Source organism: Miniopterus schreibersii (genome assembly GCF_964146895.1).
Source record: "Miniopterus schreibersii genome assembly, chromosome: 7".
In the NCBI taxonomy this organism is placed as follows: Eukaryota; Metazoa; Chordata; class Mammalia; order Chiroptera; family Miniopteridae; genus Miniopterus; species Miniopterus schreibersii.
In genome coordinates, this window is record NC_138108.1 from 68,002 (window position 1) to 77,438 (window position 9,437).

A 9,437-nucleotide genomic window follows, 5' to 3' on the forward strand; every position below is an offset into this window, starting at 1 on the left:
GGACGCCCCCGGCAGAAGGCAGACCTTCTGACGACCGGTGCAGGGGCCACACCGTTACCTGGAAAAGCATCCAGGTAGACTCACCTTATGCTGCGCACCTGCAGAAATCCTCATGAAGCAGGGACATGAGTATGGAAGAGAAACCCTACAAGGCAGAAGCCCATGCGGCGAACTGTTCCTTACCCTGGCTCAGAATCAAGGCGCCAGGAAAGAGGGCGGGACACAGCCTGGCAGCAGCACCACAGGCCGGGGGGCAGAGTGCGCAATGTCACGGACCTAGGAACAGGGCGAGCAGCTCGCAGGTGTCACGGGAAGGTGAGGAGGAGGTGCGGCAGGCAGTGCACACATGTACACACGCACGCACACGTGCACACAAGGCGCCTGCCACATGTGCACACACCACAAACACATGTGTGCACGCTGGCACATATATATGATATGTATGTGTGCTGTGTGCGCACTCCTTAAACAATGAAAGCATGTTCAGTTTTACTCATAATGAGAAAGGTGCAGGTTACACCGAAAGCTCCGACCAGGCCTCCGGCAGGGCCGCAGGGGCTCCGGCGCACCAAGCGCCAAATGGAGGCGCGCGGGCGACATCCAGCAGTCAGCAAAGCGCCTGGCCCCGCGCCCAGGGGCCCCGCGCCCAGGGGCCCCGCGCCCAGGGGCCCGCCTGGAACGCCTCCCGGCGGCTGGCGACAGTACGAACCGCACTTGGGGTCACTGTGCTGGGTCTGGGGTCACAGAGGACTGGGGGGAAGGGCAGCAGCAGACGCAGGGGGGCCTGGCCGGACCCTGGGAGACCGCTCCTCGGCCGAGGACAGTGCGGGCGGGCGGGGCGGGGGCAGGAGGGGCGAAAGGGAACGAGCAGCTCGCTGCCCGGCGGAAGACGAGACGGAGGATGCGAGCATCACGACGCCCAGCGCTGAATCACCCGTCGAGCGCCGGGCTCGGAGGACGGTTGGGAGGCCGAGGCGCGGCCGCCGGAGGCGGGGACGTCAGCACTTCCCGGCCGCCTTCCGGGACGCCGCCGCCACTCACTTTTTCCGCTCCGCTCCCCAGCCGCAGGTGCCGGCCGGCGGGCAGCGCGCCCGCCCCGCCCACGGCCCGCGGGTCTGTCCCTGCGCCTCCCGCGGGCCTGGGGAGGTTGTGGCGGGCCTGCCCCCCCCCCCCCCCGCGGGCCTGGGCTTCCTGAGGCGCGGCCGGCGGGCAGGGCAGGCGGGCAGGGCGGGCACAGGGCGGGCGGGCAGGGCGGGCACAGGGCGGGCGGGCAGGGCGGGCACAGGGCGGGCGGGCAGGGCCGGCGGGCAGGCGGGCAGGGCGGGCACAGGGCCGGCGGGCAGGGCGGGCAGGGCGGGCGGGCAGGGCCGGCGGGCAGGGCGGGCAGGGCCGGCGGGCAGGGCGGGCACAGGGCCGGCGGGCAGGGCGGGCACAGGGCCGGCGGGCAGGGCGGGCGGGCAGGGCGGGCACAGGGCCGGCGGGCAGGGCGGGCAGGGCCGGCGGGCAGGGCGGGCACAGGGCCGGCGGGCAGGGCGGGCACAGGGCCGGCGGGCAGGGCGGGCAGGGCCGGCGGCAGGGACGAGGGGCGCCCGCCCCGCCCCGCCCCGCCCCGCCCCGCTCCGGGCGCGCCCCGGACCCCCGCCCTGCAGCCCCTCTGCGGGAGACCCGCCCGCCAGCCGCTGGGAGGGGCTGGACACCTGGGCGAGGAGGGAGCCCGAGGTCCCGCGGAGCAGGAAAAAAGGGGACGGGTGAGGCCGGCAGGGCCGGGTGAGGGCTCCGGCCAAGGTCTCCCGGAAGGAGGAAGGCTTGGCCCTCAAAGGGAACCCAAGGCTGCTGGCCCGCCTGGGAGCTCTGGGGTCTCAGCCCTAGTGGGGCAGCGGTCCAGTGTGAAGGGATCCCCTTTACACGTGGGTGAGGTTCCTGAGTTTTGAGGACTTTAGGATGTGGGGCCCCCTCCTGAGGGTGATCAAGGCAGTGTGGCCAGCACAGTATTCACCCCAACCACTGGGGCACCCTGACTTGGCTCAATCGAACCATTTCTGGGGGTCCTGTACCCTCTAACCCCAGCCAGGCTGCCCTGCCTGCCTGCCTGCCTGCCTGCCTGCGGGGCCCTGTATTGGGGCTCCTGAGCCCACTGACTCTGTGGACAGGGGTGTGTGGCCCCCTTCTGCCTTCAGCTCCCTCACCCTGGGGTGCCCTGAGCTCACCATGTGTCAGGGGCACCTCCAAGAGCCACTCAAGCAGAAGGGTGAGTGGCTGAGGTGTTGGCCCTCAGGCAGGAAGAGACTCTGGGCAGAGGCGGCCATGTGTCCACTATGTGGCCTTGAACCTTCATGTCTGCCATGGGGTAGCTGATCCCCCTACCCCAGGAGCCACTTCCCAACCTCTCCCATACCTTTGGCCCCAGCCAGAGGTCCTGGCATGGCCACATATCCCCAGGACTCAGCTCTTGCTGGTCTTTGGGCAAAATGAAGCCAGCCTGGGGGGGGGGGGGGGGGGCTGGATGGCAGGAGTTGCTTGGGGCTCAAGTTCCCCAGGCTTCTGCCTTGGGCACAAATCAATGGTTGGTTTTTGTTATGTTTTTACCTCAATCTGAATTCCAAAAATAAATTTACATGGAATATTATTCACCTGTTAAAATAATTTTTGATGTTTGTTCATCAATGCACAAAACATCAATCCATAATAGCCAGCAGACGGAAGCAGCCCCAGCGTCCCCGGAGGGATGAAAGGACCGACAAATGGGGTCCATCCACACAGCCCAGTAAGATTGAGCCTGAAAAGGGAGCACAGTCTCACACTTACTACACATGATAGGACCTTGAGGACTGACACTCAGTGCAATAAGCCAGGCAGAAGGACAAACACTGTGTGATTCCACTGATCTGAGATCTCTGGAGGAGTCAGGCTCAGAGACAGAGAGTAGACGGTGGGGGACAGGGTGGGTGGAGGAGGGGAGTGAGTGTTTAATAGGGACAGTAGGTCAGTTGGGGAAGATGACATCTGGGCTAGGAAGTCAACCTCTGAGCCACAGGGACTGGTCAGAGCACCTGCCTGCCCTCAGAAGGCTGGCCCCTAGACCAGGTGCAGTGGTGGAAGGCCCGTAGGTGGGCCTGCAGTTCAGAAGGGGACTGATGTACACGAAGGGGGCACGAGGCCCAGGGAGAGGTTCCTGAGTCAGTTGGGGTTCTCAAGGAAACTGAACCCACAGGATGGGTGCACAGAGATTTATTTTAAGGAACTGGCTCATGTAATTGAGGAACTGGAGACCCAGGGAGGAGCTGATGTTGCAGCTCGAGTCTGAAGGCCATCTGGAGGCAGTTCCTCTCTCATGAGACCTCAGTCTCTTCTCCTAAATCTCACATGACTGGGTGAGACCCACCACATCACGGGCTGGGGGGGTGGGGGGTGGTATTTGCTTTACTCAAAGTCTGTTAAATGTTAATCTCACCTTTAAAAAAAAAACATCTTCACAGAAACATCTAGACTGGCATTTGACCAAATGTCTGGGTACCGTGGCCTAGCCAAGTTGACACATAAAATTAACCACCACAGCATCTACAGGCCAAGGTAAGTGTAGGCAAACAAGCGTGAAACCCAGATTGCCATGCATCCCCAAATCCGCAGGGTTATGGGGGCAGCTGGGCCTCCCCACAGCCAGAGCAGGGCCCAGAGGTCCAGCTGAGTAGTCAACACCAGGTCCACAGACTGAAGGACATGACATCTTGGTTTCTTCCAAGTTTTGGCAATTATGAACAAAGCTGCTATAAACATACGTGGGCAGATTTCCATGTGAACATAAGTCTTCAATTCCTTTGGGTAAACGCCAAGGAGCACGATGCTGGATCATATGGTGAGAGTCTGTAAGAAACCACCAGTGTGCACTCCCACCAGCATGAGTAAGGTTCCTGCTGCTCCATGTCCTCCCAGCACTGGGTGTGGCCAGTGATCGGGATTTTGGCCATTCTGATAGATGTGCAGTGGCATCTCACTGCTGTTTTATTCTGGGTGTCCCTGATGACATGATGTGAGGCATCTTTTCACATGTTTGCTTGCCATCATATGCAAATGATTTTTAAAACTCAACACTATGAAAACAAGCAACCCAGCTAAAACATAGCCAAAGATCTGGACAAACACCTCACCAAAGAAGATACACAGACGGTATGGCCACTGTGGAAGACAGTCTGGCACTTTCTTATCAAATACGAGTTTTGCAACAATTTTCTCCCAGTCTGTGGCTTGTCTTTTCATTCTCTTAACGTGTCAACTTTTCTCATCACATTTTCCTTCATGGATTGTGCTTTGGGTGTTGTGCTAGTGTACTTTAAGAACTTTGCTTCTTAAAATGTACCTAATTCCTTAGCTCTTTGATGGTTTCTCCTCCAGGAGCAGCGCCTATAGCGTCAGCCCCGCGCTCTCCACAGGGACACATGATGCACAAAGATCCTTAGTGTTTGACAGGATTCACTAGGAAAGCCACCTGGAGTGTTCTTAGTGTGCAGATTTTAAATTGTGGATTCAATTTCTTTAACAGGATTCTCCAGATTTCCCCTTTCATCTTGTATCAGTTCTAATAAGTCATATTTTTCCAAAAATTGTCCATTTCATCTAAATTTTCAAGTTTATTGGCATAAAGTTGCTCTTGGTGAGCATCTGTAGGATCCCATGTTTCCTCTCTCATTCCTGGCATTGATTATTTGCATTTTCTTTTTTCTTTTTTTAATCTTCACCCGAGGACATGCCGGGGGGGGGGGGGGCATGGATGTGCCTCCTGTACACTCCTGACTGGGAATCAAACCCGCAACCCAGGTGTGTGCCCTGACCGGAATCAGGCCAGCACCCTTTCCGTGCATGGGATGACACCCAGCCCACTGAGCCCCTTTGGCTGGGCTGTTCCTCCTTTTGTTCATGATCAGCCTCAACAGGGGTTTGTTGATTTTATTAGTTTTTCCAAAACCCAACCTTTGGCTTTATTCCCTCTCTGTAGGATTTTTCTATCCCACTGACTCTGCTGTTTGTCACTCTCTTCCTTCTGCCCTGGACCCAACTTGCTGTTCTTTCTCTCCAGAGAGCAGGACTGTCACCTTTCTCCTAATATGTTCGTTTCCCTCTATCCTGGCTTCAGCATCATCCTACAAGTTTTATGTAATGTTTGCATAATTAATTTCAAAATCTTTTATAATCACCACTGTGACTTCTTTGAACCATGAGCTATTTAGTGTTTCTAAATTCTTGAACATAGGAGGATGTTTAATTATCCTTTGTTTAATTTCTGGCTCAATTTCACTATGGTTTTTCAAGCCTTTGAAGTCTGTGGGGACTTGGTTTTAAGATCCGACATAAGTCGATCTTTGTATCTGGGTGTGTTTGGAAAGACAGCACCTCCTGTGGGTGTTTTGGGCCGAGTCTGAAGGTGTCAATATAGCTGAGCTTGTTAGGCAAGTTGGCCAAAACAGCCCTCTGCCTACCGGTTTTATTTTTGTCTGCTACCCCTCAGTTACTGAGAGACTCATGTCTAAAACTTGCTATTATCATGAGTCTATTTTCCCCAATAGATCTGTCCCTTTTTGTCCCACTTTTTGAGGCATAATATCAGGTACACACAATTTTAATTGTTATAATTTTCTGTTGAACCAAATGTTTGTGATTTTGAAATGTGTCCCTTTATACTAGTGATGCTTCTTTGGCTGTAAGGTCCTTGCCTGGTAGAAACACAGCGCCACCAGCTGTTCATCTACATGTTTCACGGGCTATTTAACCTCAGCCTCCAGCCTTTCTCTTATATATTCCGGGTGCTGTCAAGGGGCTATAGCTGGGTTTGGGGGAGGGTTTGTCGCTATTGCTTTGCTTTCTGCCATGACCATTTTGTCTCTTAATAGGAATATTAGTGAATTTACATTAATGTAATTCTGGTATGTTTCGACTGGCTTAATATTTGCTTTCTCTTTTTCTTACCAGCTGGATGTGTATTTTCTCTCATTCCTTGCCTCTTTTGAATTGATCACCTTCTATTTTATTTTTCCATTTGTCACCTACATTAATTTGGTGATTATACAGTTTTGCTATTTGTTTGTATTTGCCCTGGAGATTCCAGAGGCCAGCCTTGGCCAACATGCATGGGTGTATGTCCCTCTCCTTGGACAAGGTTCTCCAAGCTCTTCTGTCCCATTTGTCACCCCCTCAGCTTAATGCTTCTCTTACTATGTATTTAAGTCTATACCCAGCTGAAACCCCATGAGGAATCATTATCGCTTCACACAGTCAGGATGCGTCCAAATTTACCAACAGAGTGCATTGCCGATGCCATCCCACTGACATTCCACTGAAACAGCGAGTTTTCACGCTTCCCTTAGTAGGTCTGCTGGTGACAAACTAATTCATTTATATTTATGGGAGAATGTCCACTATTCTTCCTTCATTCCTGAAGGATAGTTTTGCTGGGCATAGAATTCCAGGGTGGTGGCTATTTTCTCTCAACACTTTCGGAAGGGATCGGGCCATTGTTTTCCAGTTTCCATGGTTTCTGGTGAGAAGTCAAATTCTATCTAAGCCTTGCCATGAACAGGACACTTAAACAACAGGTGGTCATTTTCTCCCAGTTCTGGAGGCCAGAAGTCTGAAACCAAGGTGTGGCCAGGTGCACTCCTAAGAGACAGTCCTTCCTGCCACCTCAGTATCCAGGGCCCCAGATGCTCCTCCAAGTCTCTGCCTCCATCTTCAGTGCCTTTTCCCAAGTGTCCTTTTCTGTCTCTTATAAGGACACTCCCATAGAACTTAGGACTCATCTTCATCCAGGGTGATCTCATCTCAATCCTCATCTTAACCACAACTACAAAGAACTTATTTCCAAATAAGTCACAATCTGAGGTTCTGGGTGGACATGAACTTGGGGGACATTACTCACCCAGTCCAGAGCTGAATGAGAGGACATGGGCCGTATACACCTGTGAGTTCTATATCTCAGACTGGCTATCCCCCCCCCCCGGGATGGGTGGAAGGGGTGGTCGGCCTGAGGTGGGGGTCCCTGGGTGAGTGCAGGCAGCCTAGAGGCTCTGAGGGGCCCTGGATCCAGGCTCCTGTCCTGCCACTGTCTGGAGCCCAGAGGTGACTCCAGAAAGGTGGCCACCCTTACAGGGGGCTGAGAATGAAGGTAAGCGATGAGGGAGTCACCCTGCTCTCATGGGGACGGGCTGCTCTGAGTTCTCTAGGCAGCCGTGGGCCCTGGGCAGCCCCAAGGCTTCCTGGACATCACCCAGTAGAGGCCTTATGAAAACATTACATCCAGGCTGGGTTGGGGGGGCACAAACGGTAGCTGACTGGAGTGTGACAGTCAGGAAAGCATCTGTGCTAAAACACAGTTGAATCTTTTTAAAAAAAGAAAAACTCAGGAGAAATGGAAAGATGGTGGCTGAGTGGGAGCCACACGGACACTCTCCCGGGACCCAACTGGAATTACAACTAAAACAGAGAATAAACCATCCTGAATAACCAACTGCAGCTGAAGACGAGCTGGAGGCACCCTCATAACCAAGGAGGAAAAGGGGAGACCGCACAGAGACAAGTAGAAAGGGCAGAGGCACGAGAGGGCTGCCTGGGCTCCCACAGGCAGCAGCTGAAGGTCCGGAGAGAGATCTCAGCTGTGGGGGGTTCCCATTGAGGACTCTGGGGCCTAAACCCCAGGCTGGGCTCCCCAGCCCAGAGCACCAGACCTGAGACAGGTGCCCACATAACATCTGGTTGTGAAAAGCAGCCGCGTTTCTATCTGCCAGGGAGAGACGGCTGGAAATGCAGACACCCCTTTAAAAAGCCAATGCACAAAGTTTCGTGTGCAGCCACTCACCCTGGGCTCCAGCGGAGGGAGGGCAGAGTGAACTGGAGCTGTGTGAGGCGAGTCCATGATGCTGGCTGGGAGAAGTAGAGCTCAGAGGGCAGCCATCTGGATTCCTGTGCCAAGTCATTCCCCCAGACTGCAGAGGACGTCTTTCTCAGGCAGGCATTTAGCATCCAAGCAGAATTTGTTTGCTGGGGAAGCAATTGCCCCACCCCCTGAGAAACCTCTTGACCCGCCCAGTGGAGTTTCTACAGCCTGAGGCTCATTAAGAGACTGAATAACAATCATCTTCCCCACCTGTGGAGTTTCTACAGCCTGAGGCTCATAAAGAGACTGAATAACATTCAGTCTCTGGGTGCTTTGAGTCTTTGTCTGATCTGCTTCTGGACCCAAGGCTTAGAAAAGCAGACCTTGGTGGGCATCTTGGTCCTTTCTAAACGCACCCAGTCCCAGCAGAGGAAACCACAAGCTATGGAGCATGGTAAGCTTCTAACAGGGTACTCAAGGCCAGTCACAAACAGCATCTGACATTGACCTGCACCAGAGACCCTCCAAAAAGACTGGGAGTCCTAGCAGATCTACCTAATACATAGAAACAAATCCAAACAGGCAACCAAAATGGGAAGACAAAAAAAAACACAAGCCACTGAGAGAACAAAAGAATTCTCCAGAAGAAGAGCTAAATGAAATGGAGGGAAGCAATCTATCAGATATAGAGTTCAGAATACTGATCATAAGGGTGCTCAACAACATGAGAAAAGAAATGGAAACTATGAAGGAAATGAAGAATGACATAGAAATAAAGAAGGAATAAACAGCAGATTAGAGGAAGCTGAGGATCAGATCAGCAAATTAGAAGACAGGGTAGAAAAAATCACTCAATCAGAGAACCAAAAAGAAAAAACAATTAAAAAACAGGACAGCTTAAAGGAGCTATAGGACAACATGAAATGTAACAATATTTGCATTACAGGAGTACCAGAGGAGGTCAAAAGTAAGTACGGGTTAGAGAACCTGTTTGAAGAAATAATGGCAGAAAACTTCCCTAACCTGGTGAAGGGAAAAGTCACACAAGTTCAGGAGGCACAGAGAGTCCCAAGCAGAAGAACCCAAAGAGGCCCATCCAGACACATCATAATTAAAATGCCAAGAATTCAAGACAAAGAGAGAATCTTAAAGGCAACAAGAGAAAAGCAATGTGTTGCCTACAAAGGAACTCCCATAAGGCTGTTAGCTGACTTCTCATCAGAAACCCTACAGGCCAGAAGGGAATGACATGAAGTATACAAGGTAATGCAAAACAAGGATCTGAAATCAAGACTACTCTGTCCACCAAGGCTATCATTCAAAATAGATGGTGAAATAAAGAGCTTCCCAGATTAAAAAAAAAAAAAAAAAAAAAAAGGCTAAAGAAGTTTATCACCACCAAACCAGCATTGCAAGAAATGTTAAAGGGACTGCTATAATAAGAAGTAGAAAGAGAGGGAGAGAAACATAGGCATAAAGAAATAAAATGGCAATAGATAAGTATCTTATCAATAATAATCTTAAATATCAATGGATTAAATGCTACAATCAAAATGGATAAGAAAACAAAGCCCAA